The 16470-nt window shown below is 42.3% G+C and overlaps 1 pseudogene across 1 annotated transcript in view; it reads left to right on the top strand.

Moving 5' to 3' along the window:
- The window catches only part of LOC308529714 (mitochondrial outer membrane protein SLC25A46-like), a 60130-nt pseudogene extending 50073 nt beyond the window's left edge, over positions 1-10057 (top strand). The window contains exons 2-5 of the transcript in view: positions 1756-1814; positions 8297-8441; positions 8563-9063; positions 10000-10057. The product of the transcript in view is annotated as a mitochondrial outer membrane protein SLC25A46-like (transcript). The remainder of the gene's footprint in view (positions 1-1755; positions 1815-8296; positions 8442-8562; positions 9064-9999) is intronic.
- The last annotated feature ends 6413 nt before the right edge of the window (positions 10058-16470 follow it).

Here is a 16470-nt window from a genome sequence, read left to right on the forward strand (position 1 = left end):
GATGCAACCAACTGCAGATTGAAAATATTTTTTTAACTGTAATGTTGCTGATGTGTACTATGTAGTTAGGACTATGACGGGTGTGTCTATACGGAACACATACAAACTTTTTTTCTTGTCATTATTCCCTAAACAATAACAACTATTTACATATAATTTACATTTTATTAGGCATGATAAGTAACGAGGGATGATTTAAACTGTATAGGAGGATGTGCGTTGGTGATATGCAATAGTACGCCATTTTATATAAGAGACTTGAGCATCCACCAATTTTGGTATCTGCAGAACCAGTCCCTCATGGACACTGAGGGACAACTGGATAATAATAGTGACTCTAGCTGTCTTTATGACATTATTATTATCCAAATCTCCTTCTTCCATGGCACACAGTCTCTTCTAATTACTGGATGTGTTTATCAGCTGCAGCTTTACTAAATAAAGAAATAATAAATGTTTACTTTGCAGATCTCATTCCCCTCCACTCCAGGCAATCTGCAATTAGCAACCAAAGCAATATTGAAAGGGGCTTAGAAAGAACAATCAAAGATGTGTGAATTATGTATATAATTAAATTCTGTTGCTGAAACAAATGGAAGAGTTAGCAGTTACACTTTTCAGCTGCTCGTACTGAGCTCCCAGTGGAACCTTCTGAAGGAAACTGCAAAAGGTGGAAATTCTCCTCCGGCCAACCCTGCTGAAGTTCAACTCTGAAGCAGCTCAGACCACGTACTGTGCGTAGTTTTCAACCCTTGTTTGTGGAATAGTTATGTCACTAAACTAAATGACCTGTGGTTAATTAGCCTAACCCATAAAGTTACTGAGCTCTTTAATATGACACAAATCAAATATTTTGGCAGCAAATCAAAAAGTATATCCTGTATTTCTAATATCTTGGTTTCTCATCTTTCTCTTTAAAATAAAATGTATTTTTGCACAAACCCTCCAACCACCCTAAAAGTGAATTTTATTTTAGAACTCTAAATTCCTTCTTTGCTTGATTCACGAAGTCACTGTGTGCCCTGGGGGAAAGAGGAATACAGTTTTGTTTTGTTTTGTTTTTTAGCTAATGCAGCCCCATGTTCATACCAAGAGCTCACACTGCTTCAAATCTGTCATTTAATTGGTTTTACTGACCTTTTGCTACAGCCCTAAAAGCAAACAATGCATTGTTTTCTGGGCCAAAATCACTAGGGCACAGAAGTATGGTATCTCAATCAAGCACTTGCAATGCTTTTTTTTGGAGGATTTTGGTTTGATTCACAGATCCCAGCACAGGCCAAAGTGGGGCAGCCCCCCCATCTGACCAATAGCTTGAGCCTCTCAACTTTCACAACAGAAATGCAGATATGACATCCACAAAAGTCATATGAAATCCACTTACATGACATACACAGTGATATTATGAGTATGTCTTTAATTAGCAGTCAATGCTTTAAATCTTTTGCCAGAGAGTAGACTTGAATCACCTTTCCAGATATTACTACTTCCATGAATACTTCACTTTCCATGTTTCCTTCCTAGTGGAAGAATCCTAATAACAAAACATCTTGGCTTCTCTCTGCCCTTATGAGCTAACATGACTGGGGAGTTTGGAAGGAGAAGAAACGGTGTGAATGAGCTGGACTACTATACTTTCACGAGAGAAAAAAGCCAATATTCTAACCTGCTCTTCCCAAGCTCTTTGAGGAGGGCCTTTCTGGTCTAATGCTGCCTGAGACCATGTGTATTTGTCAGTCTATTTCTGGGATTCAGGAGTGGGAAGTCCACTTACCTACACTTAGAGGCCACATTTTCCAAAACCAGCCCTATCGGTAATAAAGGTGATGTGTAGGACCTCCAGCTGCTGACTGATACATTTTATGCTCCAGTCAATTTCAATTGTGGTTGGTAAAAGGTGGTGTCATTTATTGGGTCCCATCTAACACCCAATGACTACTAAAGCCAAACTAAGAAAAGTTATATTTAATAAAGATAGACTCCCAAGCCATCCACTCATTCCTTAAGGTTGTAAAGGTTCTAGTTTAATGTCATGTTGTGGCAGTATATTTCGAGCGCATATTAATGTTGACCCTCTTGGAATTGCCTTCACTGAGTCAAACATTTATGCTGGTTTTTACTTAAAGTTAGTATGAAAAAGGGCTATGTAAAATAGCATGTATCTGTCTACTGTTGCCAAAAAATTTACCTGCTATATGCTTGTTGCTCAATGCTCCACATGTTTATTTCATGTGGTAAGTTTACTTTAGAATTTAGAAGCAGAAGAATATTGTCTTTACTCAAAAATTGTCATATTTACTCAGCCAGGTAGATAGCTGTGTAACCCATAATATTTCTCTTGTTTGATATTGCTTTCAGGTAATTCCTGGTCCAGTGTAATGCTTAAGCACAGTGACTATAATAACCAATTTAAACATCATTCTTGCTTCATTCTTTTTGTAGCTTTAATATCTAATTGCAATTTAAATAATACACACACAATGTTTTGTCAGCCATTCTAAACTCTTTAAAATAGGGATAAGGCACAATTAAAATAATATAACACATACAAATGAAAGCAAAGAATTTCCAGTGTTCAGTCCAGTATGTAAGGAGATTGGAAATCATCACTCCTGACATCACAGTAAGAAAAAAAGCTGAACAAATTAAAAATCAGCAATTCTTCTCAGATCCACCAGAGAACTGAGGTCCCAAGGCAAACCACACTCTCCAAAACTGAAGCGAGAGACAAATAGATACAGAGAATCACGTCATCCTGAAGCGAAAGCCCAGGAGCAGGGGCTTCCACAGGAACCGGCACTGGGATAGGAAAACTTAGCCTGTGGTTAATTAACTGCTAGAGGCTCAATGTGGACAAGTTTGAGAGATAAAAATTCCAGGGAAATCCAGTTTGGGGGCGTCTCCACACTTTTCTGAGTTTTACCTCCAAGAGCCTTACCTGGCTCTCTTGGGAAAATTGGGAAAAGATCTCCGCTTGCTTCTGGGAAAAGTAGCCCTTTAAAATATGTTCAGATAATTCTTTTCTTCTTCTAACAAGGGCCTGCCCTAAATAGAAACTATTTTTTCACAGCAGTTTAAGCCATGTAGGGAAGGGAAATGCTCAATCCCAGCCCACTCTAACTTTCCTCTCTCACCTGCAGGGGAAGTAAAACAAACCAAAACTAAGAAGCATACGTTTCCATCCCAAGAACACAGTTTCATTAAAATGCTGAGAGCTAATCTTAAGACTATAACATGTTTCTCCTTCCTCAATATCTTACTGCCTCATTAACAGGCTCCTGTATCATAACAGAGGAAAACAACAAGAACTGCACATCTTAGATGAGTGGTTCTCAACCTTGGCTGCACATTAGAATCACCTGGGAATCTTTTTAAAATCCTGATTTCTGGGCCTCATCCTCCGGAAATTCTCTTTGTTGCTAATGTTGTGGCCCCACCCCATAACAAAGAAACAGAATATGCAGAGGATGAGGCCCAGAAATCAGGATTTTAAAAAGATTCCCAGGATTTTAAAAAGATTCTAATGTGCAGCCAAGGTTGAGAACCACTGTCTTAGATCTTATTTAGGAAGAAATTTCTAGGGAAACCAAAGGAAAATATCAGGCACCAGAGAAAATGTTGCCTCTGACATCTACAGCTGCAGCAAGCAGTAAACAGAGCCTAACCAGTAGCCAAATAAACATAAAATCTCACCCTAAATACCTGTTTACAACAGTTCTTTATATCTAGGACATTATGTCTAGCTTTCAACAAAAAAATAGTTTGAGGAGACAGAGCAAGCATCAGAACCAAACTCAGGTATGGTAGAGAAGTTGAAATCAGACTGTGAATTTAAAACAACTGAGGTTAATATGCCAAGGGTTCTAATGGAAAAAGTGAAAAGAACAGATGGTTAATGTAAGGATACAGCTAGAAAGTCAAAGAAAAAGTCAAAAGGAAATGCTAGAAACTAAAAGCACTGTAACAGAAATCAAGAATGCCTTTGGATCAAAAAACTAGACACAGCTCAGAAAAAAAAATGTTAATAGAAACTTCCAAAATTGAAATGCAATGAGAAAAACAAATGAAAAAGAAAGAACAGAATATCCAAGAACTGTGGGACAATTCTAAAAGGTGTAATCAACACTAATAAAAGAGAAATATGTAAATTGACTGTCACTTCATGACGCCCACCAGCCAATCAGGACTGAGTATGCAAATTAGCGGGACAAAGATGGTAGCGGCCACAGAGCCAGCCAGAGCAGGCGGGAGGCTTGGGCCACCCCCCGCGATGGAGGAAGCCAAGTTTCCCACTTGCCCTGGCCAGCCGCTGAAGGAGCTGGCCTGAACACAGGAGGCTTGGGTCACCCAGGCCGGCCCCCGAGGGAGGGGCCTGCAAATGGCCCTCAGACCCTCACCCAGGCTGGCCACGCCTCCCCAGTGGGGACCCTTACCCCATGGGGGCGTGGTTGGCCTGCAAACTACCCCAGCCCTTCGCCCAGGCTGGCACCATCCCCAGTGGGGACCCCACCCTAATGGGGGCATGGCCAACCTGCAAACCACCACAGGCCCCTTGCCCAGGCCACCCTGCTCCCCAAGGGAACCCCCACCCTGATCCGGAAAACCCTTCAGGGCAAACCAGCTGGCCCCCACCTGTGCACCAGGCCTCTATCTATACTAATAAAAGGGTAATATGCTAATTAGACCGGGAGACCTTCCAGGAGAACTTCCGGATGTTTTCCTGGACAAAGCCATGGTGGCAGGGCCGAGATAAAGGCAGTTAGGGGCCAAGAGGGGAGGACAGTTGTGGGTGATCAGGCCAGGATGGGATGGCAGTTGTGGGTGATCAGGCTGGCTGGAGGGCAGTTGGGAGTGAGCAGGCCAGCGGGGGGGGGGGGGGGGGCAGCTGGGGGTGAGCAGGCTGGCAGGGGGGGAAGTTGAGGGAGATCAGGCTGGTGTGGGGGGGTGGTACTTGGGAGCAAGCAGGCCGGTGGGAAGGGGCAGTTGGGGCAAGCAGGCTGGCAGGCAGAGTGGTTAGGGGCAATCAGGCAGGCAAGCAGGTGAGCGGTTAGGAGCCAGTAGTCCTGGATTGTGAGAGGGATGTCCGACTGCCAGTTTAGGCCTGGGATCGGGCCTAGACCAGTAGTCAGACATCCCTTGAGGGGTCCCAGATTGGAGAGGGTGCAGGTTGGGCTGAGGGACACCCCCTCCCCCATGCATGAATTCTGTGCACCTGGCCACTAGTATATACATAATGGGAATAAAAAGGAGAAGAAGGAGCCCAGAAAACAGAAAAAATATTCCAAGCAATAATAACTGAGAGCTTACAAAACTACAGATATAGGATGTTCAGATAGCACCAACAAGAATAAATACCAAAATATCCATACCTTGGCATATTATATTCAAACTGCAGAAAAATCAAAGGTGAAGAGAAAATCTTAAAAGATATCAAAGGGGTGGAGGGAAATTTACTATGAAGGAACAAAGATAAGAATTACAGGGGGAGAAAGGAAGATAGCAGCATGGGTAAACACTTGAACTCGCCACCTTCCACAACCACATCAAAATTACAATTAAAATACAGAACGACAATAATCCAGAATCACTGGAAAGCTGGCTGAATGAAAGTCCTACAACTAAAAAAGTAAAGAAGAAAGCACACTGAGACTGGTAGGAGGTGCGGAGGCGCTGAACAGGCTGGTCCAGCACCCACGTGTGCTGCTTTTATAATTGGGAAATCGTCTCTGCAGAGACTGCCCGGAGGAGTAAGGAGTCCCCCACACCAGACCCCCAGCACAGGGTCCCAGAGCTGGGAAAAGAAATCCCCGTAACTATGGGCTATAAAAACCAGTGCAGATTGGGGCTCAGTGACTCAGAGGCTTCTGGTGACCCAGCTGTTCCTCTTTAAAGGCTAGCACCATGAACTGAACTTACAAGATCCCGCTTCCTCTGAGCTCCAGCACCAGGGTGAGGCTCTGGGAAAAATAGACACATATGAAGAGAAACTGGATTGTCTGGCATTGGGGCAGGAAGTCAGGGGCAGCTTTCTCTGAGACAAAAGTGCTCACAGGGATCATTGTTTTTATGCTGGATAGAACCTGCCCAGCAGCAGGGCTGACTGGCGGCCATTTCTGTTTGCTCCACCCTAGTAATTCCCTAAGACCCCACCTCATCCAATTTACAACTGCACCCAAGCTGTGTGTAGCAGCTTTTGCATATGAATGGCCTGTCCTTGCTCAGGCTAAAATCTCTCAAACAAGCTGCAGCTGGGTCAGGGAGCCCCAAACCTATCAATAAAAGGCCCTAGACCCAGCACCAGCATCAGCCTGCCTTGCTTCATAGCTGGGTCTGGCCTGGGCACTTCCAAACCCGATACAAACAGCAGGAATCTGCAGGTCTCTCTGTATCTCCTGCTGGGTGGCCCCAGGCAGTGGCTTACTTTGCACCTCCCTGGATACCCAAGAGCCAGTGTACCAGTGGTCAGTGTCAGACTACACAAGATTACAACTCTACACATCCATAAGTGACACACTCAAGGGGCAGAATCAGTGAGTACCATAGCCCTACTTAAGCAAGACATAGGGGTGTCTCCTGCATAGCAGCTCTCCCACTGTAGTCGCAGTTAGTCCTCACAGCCAACTGGCCTGGAGGTCAATTCCTCCCAGTGACACCAACAGCAATCAAGGATCAATTATAATAAGACTATGCTCACAGTGCACAAAGGGGTGCACCTAGAGTTCCTAGCTCAGGTCACTGGGGAGGCTAAGCCACTGAGCCTATAGAAAACCTACAACACAAAGCCACTCTACCAACTCAAGGAGCTATAGCAGCTCTACCCAATACATAGAAACAAACACAGGGAAGCAGCCAAAATGTGGAGACAAAGAAACATGTCACAAATTAAAGAAATGGAAAAAAGCAAACTCCTAGATATAGAGTTCAAAACCATGATTATAAGGTTACTCAAGAATCTTTTAGAAACCACCAAGGACTTGGTGAGACTTTCAAGGGTCTTAGTGAGAATGCCAAAAAAATGAAAAAGGATCAGTCAGAAATTAAGCATACACTGACTGAAATAAAGAATAGTATACAGGGATTCAACAGAAGAGTATAGGATTCTGAGAATCAAATCAATGATTTGAAATATGAGGAAGCAAAAAACACCCAACCAGAAGAGCAAAATGAAATAAGAATCCAAAAATATGAAGGTAGTGTAAGGAACCTCTGGGACAACTTCAAGCATACCAACGTTCACATTATAGGGGTCCCAGAAGATGAGAGGGAGCAAGATATTGAAAACCTATTTGAAGAAATAATGACAGAAAACTTCCCCTACCTGGTGAAAGAAATAGACTTACAAGTCCAGGAAGCACAGAGAGTCCCCAAAAAGAGGAATCCAAAGAGGACCACACCAAGACACATCATAATTAAAATGCCAAGGGCAAAAGACAAAGAGAGAATCTTAAAAGCAGCAGTTAGTTACCTAGAAGGGAATGCCCATATGACTGTCAGCTGATTTCTCAACAGAAACTGCAGGCCAGAAGGGAGTGGCAAGAAATATTCAAAGTGATGAATGCCAAGAACCTACAACCAAGATTACTCTACCCATCTAGAATTGAAGGTCAGATAAAAAGCTTCGCAGACAAAAAAAAGCTAAAGAAGTTCTTCACCACCAAAACAGTATTACATCAAATGTTAAGGGGCATTCTTTAAGAAGATGAAGAAGAAAAAGAAAAAGATAAAAAATATGAACTGCAAAATATGAACTACAAAAAAACATACCTATCAACAGTTGAATCTAAAAATAAAAATAAATGAATAAGAAATCCAATGACTAGAATAAACTGATGAATAAAATAGAATCAGAGGCATCGACATGGAGCAGACTGATGATTCTCAGAGGTAAGGAGGGTGGGGGTGGGAAGAAATTAAACAAAGATCTTGTATGGATATGTGCATTACCTATGGACACAAACAATGGGGTGCAAAGGACGGGGCAGGGCAGGAACCGGGTGAAGGGGAGTAAGGGTGGGGGGGGGGAGGAAGGATATCTGTAATAATCTGAATAATAAAGACTTTTTAAAAAAATATATATATTTTATTGATTTTTTACAGAGAGGAAGGGAGAGGGAGTTAGAAACATCGATGAGAGAAACATCGATCAGCTGCCTCCTGCACACTCCCCACTGGGGATGTGCCCGCAACCAAGGTACATGCCCTTGACTGGAATCGAACCCGGGACCCTTGAGTCTGCAGGCCGACGCTTTATCCACTGAGCCAAACCGGTCAGGGCAATAAAGACTTTTTAAAATAGGAATGGGAAGTACACTTATTGTCCAGGGAGTCACACTTGGAGCAGAGGGAATAATCAGTGAATTCACACCTTTACCAAGGGAGGTTTCACATACTAGTAAATGAAATCCTAAACAAACAGTAAAACACTTTCTACTGAAATCATTGTGAAGTGAAATGCCTCCAGCTTGTTGGCTTCCTCTGTGGAGTATTCCCACACATTACTGCTTAATGATGTTCCATTCACCTTGAAAATCACTATTTGCCAGGACCTGGCAATAAGGTTAGGCTAACATATGGTGGCAATGCCTTTTCATTCAGCAAGTCTAATCGAAATAGTACAGAGGGAGGTGATTCAAGATAATGCTGGAATTTTGGAATGTGTTAAAGAAGGGATTGGAAGAGTGATAGGCATGGGAGTGCCTCATAGCAAATGACCACTTCCTCTTCTCTCCTTCATCTTCCCTATGGTGCTGCATGGAGTTCTTCATTACATCACCAGTTCAATCATTCAGAAGTTTGTTCTATCAATTTCAAAGAAAAAGACTTATCACAGCCACCCAGCTAAGAGTACTAACCCAGTGCAGAACATGTTGGGTGCTTATTTTTCAAAAAGTATTGCTAACTTTGCTGCCAGACTTCGCTCTGATGTATACTTTACCCCTCAGAAACAGTTTTGCACCACCTTCACATTCAAGAAACACACACAATAATGGGCAATACAGACCTTGGCTATGAAGTGCTTCCAATTAAAACATAGTACGAGGAAATGAGAGACTGTATTAATACGTACTATAAAGCAGAAGGAAGGAATGTTTGTGTGTGTGTGTGTGTGTGTGTGTGTGTGTGTGTGTGTGTGTGTGTTTAAGGCATAGATATCTCTTTTGGATCAAAAGCATTCCAAATTTGAAAACCCAATAAAAATAACACTTGTGAATTAAATTCCAGTTAGTATGACACACATGCTGAACTAAAGATGATATTGGTCATAAACAAAAATGTGTCAGCAAACATAAAACATAGTTTCACAGAGCTGAATTTATTTCATTGGACTTTATTACATGTTTGTTTCACCTTCTTGATTGATATTGGTATGTCATGCTTAATATAGTGTACAGTATAATGAGATCATATTTACCTCAAAGCAAATAAATTATGCCATTAATGATAATAATGAGAAGGATTAGATTTGGTAATCTGTAATCAGAAGTTGAAGTTTTAAATTGTACTGTCCCTATATAATGTTTTAATGGCTGCATATTTATTATACAAAGCTATTTATGCACACACAAAAACTTGGAATTTCCTTCATCTCTACAAATTTTCCACTCTTAGATCAGTTTATTGTATGAAATGAAGTCATGCACTTTCTGCTTGAATATAAGAATAAAATATTAAAAGCCAAGGTACTCAAAGATTTAAAGCAAACAGCATACTTGTCTATATCCAAACCCAGCTTTTCAATGCCAGCAACTTAATATTTGTTATAAGTTTATAAAGCTTGATTTGCTTATCTAGTTATGTGAATCATTAGGCTGTTTTTTTAAAAAAATAGATTTTATTGATTTTTTATAGAGAGGAAGGGAGAGGGATAGAGAGTTAGAAACATCGATCAGTTGCCTCCTGCACACCCCCTACTGGGGATGTGCCCCCAACCACCATTTTGGTGAATTCCTCAAAACATTGAAGGAGTAAATTATTCCAATTCTCCATAATCTCTTCCAGAAAATTGAAGCAGAGGGAATACTTCTTCACTCATTCTATGTGGCCAGCATTATCCTAATGCCCAAACCAGACAAAGACATAACAAGAAAAGGAAATTACAGACTAATATCTCTCATGAATATCAATGCAAAAATCTTCAACAAAATATTATCAAATAAATTCTAACCATGTGTTAAAAAAATTATACATCCTAACCAAGTGCAAATTATCACAAGTATGCAAAGCTGGTTCAAGGTCTGAAAATCAATGAATGTAGTCCATCACATCGACAAGCTAAAAAGAAAATTCACATCATCATATCAATAGACACAAAAAAAGCATCTGACAAAACCCAACACTCATTTATGATAAAAAACTTTGAGCAAATTAAAAATAGGGGATTTCTCAAATTGCTAAAGGAGGTCTGTAAAAAATTGACAACAAACGTCATGCTTAATGGTATGAAACTAGAAGTTATACCGCTAACAACAAAAATAAGAATTCCCCCTTTCACCACTCCCTTTCAGAATTGTACTGGAAGGTCTAGCTAATGCAATAAGACATGGAAAGGAAATAAAAGATTTTCATACTGGGAAAGAAGGCATAAAATATGTCTGTTTGCAGAAGATATGATCTACACTAATAAAAGAGAAAAATGGTAATTGGCATACGGCGCTACCCTTTTCATTGGCTAATCAGGGCTATATGCAAATTAACTGCTAACTAAGATTGGCAGTTAACTGCCAACTAAGATTGGCAGTTAACTGCCAACAAGATGGCGGTTAATTTGCATATGTAGGCACAATGCAGGGAGGTGAAAGGGAAAGCTGGAAGAAGCCCCCTGCCACTGACAGTGATCGGAAACCCAGGGGGGAGCTAAGAGCTGGGGGGCAGGGCAAAGACAGCCCTGGGGCCCCCCATTCATGATCGGAGAATCAGGCGCCTTTGCCGCCCTGGCCAGTGATAGCAGGAAGTAGGGGTGGAGCCAGCGATGGGAGCTGGGCACGGTCGAAGCTGGCAGTCCCAGGAGCTAGGGGTCCCTTGCCTGGGCCTAAAGCGAAGCCCACAGTCGCGGCGCCCCCCGCTGCCACTGCAGGTCCCCGCTGCCCGGGCTGGACGCCTAGGCCAGAGGCGTTGGGCCTGGGCAGGGGCGGAGCCTGCAACCGCGGGGAGCTGGGGGTCCCCTGCCCAGGCCTGACACCTCTGCCGGAGGCCTCAGGCCTGGTCAAGGGGCCGATCCGGTGATTGGTGATCGGAGGGTGATGAGGGTCAACTCCTCTGGCCGAGGCATCAGGCCTGGGTGGGGGGCGGAGCCGGGGATTGGGGGGATATGATGGTCCCCTTGCCCAGGCCTGAAGCCTGGGTCAGAGGCGTCAGGCTTGGGCGGGGGGTGGAGCAAGCGATCAGAGGGAGATGGAGGTCCCCTGCCCAGGCATGATTCCTGGGCCACAGGCCTCAGGCCTGGGCGGGGGCCAGAGCCAGTGATCGGGGGGAGATGGGGGTCCCCTGTCCAAGCCTGACACCTCTGGCGGAGGCGTCAGGCCTGGGCAAGGGGCCAATCAGGCGATCGGAGGGTGATGGGGGTCAACGCCTCTGGCTGAGGCATCAGGCCTGGGCAAGGGGCAGAGCCAGCAATCGGAGGGGTCTGGGGGTCCCCTGCCCAGGCCTGATTCCTGGGCCAGAGGCATCAGGCCTGGGCTGGGGGCAGAACCAGTGATGGGGGGAAATGAGGGTCCCCTGCCCAGGCCTGACGCCTCTGTCAGAGGCGTCAGGCCTGGGAAAGGGGCCGATCCTGCAATTGGAGGGTGATGGGGGTCAACGCCTGAGGGCTCCCAGTATGTGAGAGGGGGCAGGCTGGGCTGAGGGACACTCCCCCCCCACACACACACCCAGTGCACGAATTTCGTGCACCGGGCCCCTAGTCTATCTATATATCTATATCTATGTCTATGTCTATGTCTATATTTATGTCTATGTCTATGTCTATGTCTATGTCTATGTCTATGTCTATGTCTATGTCTATGTCTATGTCTATATCTATGTCTATATATAAAACCCTAATATACAAATAGACCGAATGGCGGAACAACTGAACAACAAAACAACTGGTCGCTATGACATGCACTGACCACTAGGGAGCAGGTGTGTGGAACATGGTGGGCATCTGCCATGGCGGGATCGTGGAATAGGTGAGCGGGGTCGCCAGGCCAAGGCGGGGCACCAGTCACTGTCATAGGGGTGAGCCTCTGGCGGTTACTGAAAATTCTTTGCTTCTGCGCACCGCAGTCCCGCTGGGCACTCACACGTGCTGCCGGTGCCCACATCTGCTGCCAGCGCTGGCCCCATTCACACCCGCTGCTGGCGCTGGAGCTGCCGCTCGCACCTGCTGGCCCTGATCGCTCAGTGCCATCAGCGGGTGTGAGCGGTGGCTGCTGGCCCTGATCGCCTCTCAGGGCTTCTCCACTGCCCCCTGCTCCTGAGGGGCAATGGGCCCCAATCACTCCACGCCGTCAGCCGGTGCGAGCAGGGCCAGCACCATCAACGCATGAGAGCAGTGACAGGGGGAAGCAGGGCTGCCAGCAGACAGGGGACCAGGGAGTGTGGTGGGAGGGGCCAGGTGGGGGCACGGAGGATGGGCCAAGACCCGCCCTTGTGCCCACCACAGCTTTGCGGCCCACAGTTCTTTTCAAGGTGCACAAATTCATGCACTGGGCCCCTAGTTTATGTAGAAAATCCCAGATTCAACAACAACCAAAAAAGCCTCATTGAATTAAGTGATTATAGCAAGGTTGCAGGATACAAGGTTTATATACAAATGCAAATTGCTTTCTATCTACCAGCAATGAACAATTGAAATTTGACATAAAAAAAACATACCATTTATATTCACAACAAAAAAAATGAAATACTTTGGTATAAATCTAACAAAATATGTGCAAGATCTATATAAGGAAAACTACAAAATGCTGATGAAAAAAAAATCAAAGACGACCTAAATAAATGGATATTTAATATACATGGGTAGGAAGACTTAGTATTATTAAGATATCAGTTCTTCTTTTTTCACCTTGATTGATAGGTTCAATGCAATCCTAATAAAAATTCCAGCAAGTTATTTTGCAGATATCAACAAACTGATTCTAAAATTCATGTGCAAAGACAAAAGACCTGATATAGCCACACACCATTGAAAGAGAAGAACAAAGTTGGAGGACTGACACTACCTGACTTAAGACGTACCATAAAGCTGTGATCATCAAGACAGTGTAGTTTTGGTAAAAGTATGGACAAATAAACCAATAAAACAGAATAGAGCATCTAGAAATAAACCCAGAAAACTAAACTAATCAACTGATCTTTGACAAAGAAAAGCAATTCAAAGTTTAAAAGTTAGTCTTTTTTAATAATATTGCTGGAACAACTGGACATCCACATCCAAAAAAGAAATTTAGAAGAGCTTACCCCTTTTGCAAAAATTACTAAAAATGGATTATAGACCTAAATGTACAATGCAAAACTATAAAATTCCTAGGAGATAACATACAAAAACATCTAGGTTACCTTGGGTTTGATGATACTTTCCAGATATAATACCAAATTTTTAAAATTAAAGAATTTAACCAGGAGACTTGTCTGAGTGAAAGGCTGTCCTACTTAATCATGGATTTGGCCAAGGGTCTACCTATTGGCAAAGTCTCTCACAATGTCTTTTCACAATTATAATTTAATACTTGTGTACATATTTATTTAATATTTATATCTCCCCAATCCACCAGCTTTTCTTAACCAAGGTGAAAGGCAGAATTAATTCCTAATACCCTAAAGCTTCCATTGTAAATAATGAAATAACTTCCCTCCTAAGCATCTAGAATGGGAGTAGTTATGTACCATCCTTTGAAGAGTTGAAATGTTATACAGTTTAGAAGAGAAATGATGCTTGAAAAAGACATAGAATAGATCCCAAGTTCTACTGAAGCCCGAGGGCATGAAATAGATCTTCTCTCCTCTACTCCTGTGCTCAGTGCCTGGTCCTGTGTATAATATATATGAGGTGCTCAATCAATTGACATCTGTTCAGGGCTGTATTGGTTCCTTATCTAATTAGTCAGAGAGTCTTTCCATTTGAAAAAAAAAAAAAAAAGGAATTCACTTTGGAAAAAAGCAGGGGAACACTTTCTACATTTTTAAATTCCAGAGACAAAAATATTATGAAGTTTGAATATACTGAGCATTTGGACTCCATAAGTAGTCAGTTCAGCTAAGTGGAATATATAGATTTGTATCACTGAAATAAAAGCAATAATATCTATGAATGTTCAAGTTTTTAGAACATAGTATATAGTATCAGCCAAATAAGAACTAAATATACCATGTGATTGTGTTCCAGGCTATGTGTGATGAACACACAAATAGAATGTATGAGCCATAATTTTGAGCAATTTCCCTTATTTTTTAAGCACTGGAGATGATTAAGTTGGTTAGTACAAATAAAAAACTCCACCAAATTACAATTGGGAATCAGGTAAAGCACCCCAGATAAGTTGTTGACAGGCTTTATTATAGTAATATTATTTCTCTTATGAGTCTGATTATTTACCTTAATCTTATCACTGTGAAGAGCTCTAAGTACTTGATAATCTAATATCTTCATCTTGGTGCTTCACCCACTTGGCATTATTAATAGGGATCTTTTCCTCTCTTTGTTATAATAATGACTTCCTCACTCATCACACACCCTTGATACCCAATTAGTCACTCTTTCTTTCTAGTTTAAGTCTATTGTTAAGGATCAATCATTCTACAATTTTCCAACATCATGTTTTACACTAGAGGCTCGGTGCATGAAATTTGTGCACAGGTAGGGTCCCTAGGCATGGCTGGCGATCAGGGTTGGCAGGGGCCTTCCTTCCTTGGCTACTGGTTGCCTGCTGGGGCCTTCCTTTGTTCTGCGCTGCCCCCTGGTGGTCAGTGCATGTCATAGCGAGCAATAGAACTCCCAGTCTCCCGGTCAAACTCCCATGGGGACACTTTGCATAATATATATATATATATATATATATATATATATATATATATATATACACTTCTCCATTAAATTAAAAAAAAAGAAAAATTATCTGAGGACAAACCCCTGTGATGTCCAGTGGATACACCTTTCACTTTTATTGATACTCTTCTGGGTATCTGGGCACACATCATTCTATGGGGTTTCTTAAGACAACAGTAATTAGTCTGTCTTTAACTTTGCATTTCTATGTAGAATAGAATTACAGGAGAAAAGTGTGTGTGTGTGTGTGTGTGTGTGTGTGTGTGTGTGTGTGTGCTCTCATCTGTAATTCACTATGTTAGCAGGATAAAACAACCAAGTATAAGTCTGTTTTATATATTCTTCTAGAGAACAGCAGACTGCACATTAACCACCATTAATTGAAGACCAAACGAGGGTTCTTTCTACAGTGTACAAACAAGGCCTTTCTATTGGCATTACTGCCATTTGTAACAAGGTGGTCATTTAGAAAAAGTCTCTTCCACACCTAAGCAATTTCCATAATGCTGTCCTTATCATATCTCCTTTGGTTTGATTTTTGAAACCTGAACCAACTATAGTATGTCCAGCCTTAGGACAGCTGAACTGTGAACTAACCTAGAGAGGGCTGGGTAAAGAAAACAAATGAATAAGAAAACAAAACAAAACTCAAAGTTAGAGATGGACCATTATCCTCTTCAGTGATTATTCTCTCTCCTAAGATTTAAATCCCAGGATCTGCTTATTTTATTAAATAGCACTTCCCTGCCGTCCTGCAGACAAATAATTGGGAGACTATATGAGCAGTTCAGAAGCTTGGTGTCAGAATTAACACACCTAGGTCTGGATCCCAGATGGCCCATTTACTGTGTGATCTGAAAAACTCAACCTCCCGAAGTCTCAGTTTCATCATCTGTAAAATGCTGGATACCGTTCTCTACTTCTCTATGACCTAAGATGGGAAGAGGTGGGGAACAGGTTGACGAAGAGCAGGCATTAGATGTAGGTGTTGGTCCTGGCTTTTGTTTTGGGTAGTGGGGGTCATAAGTGCTTATCACATTATTAAAAATCAATAATTAAACAGATTCTATCAGTCAATAGAAAAAAGGAGCATAAAATTACACTGATGAAATGACAATGCCTCATAAAGAATGTTTCTTTTCTATCTACTAACTTAAAATTCAGGAAACTGAAATTGTAGCTAATGACTAGACACCCTAACCACAAACCAGATCATTAACACATCATTTAAAAGTCTAATCCTACAGGATATATAACCTAGAGTCACAGTACTATTTAAATAGTTGTTTATTTGTTTTCTAGATAAAGCATGGTCATGTATTCGAGAAGCTTACACTATTCAGGGTGGAAAGGGAAACAGTACTACAACATCAAACAATTACAAAAGTACAATTTCCTAGAATGTGTGATATAGATGACAATTTCTTAAAGGATCCAGGCAAAAG

The sequence above is a fragment of the Myotis nattereri genome (assembly GCF_964212035.1).
Source record: "Myotis nattereri genome assembly, chromosome: 1".
NCBI classification, from domain to species: Eukaryota; Metazoa; Chordata; class Mammalia; order Chiroptera; family Vespertilionidae; genus Myotis; species Myotis nattereri.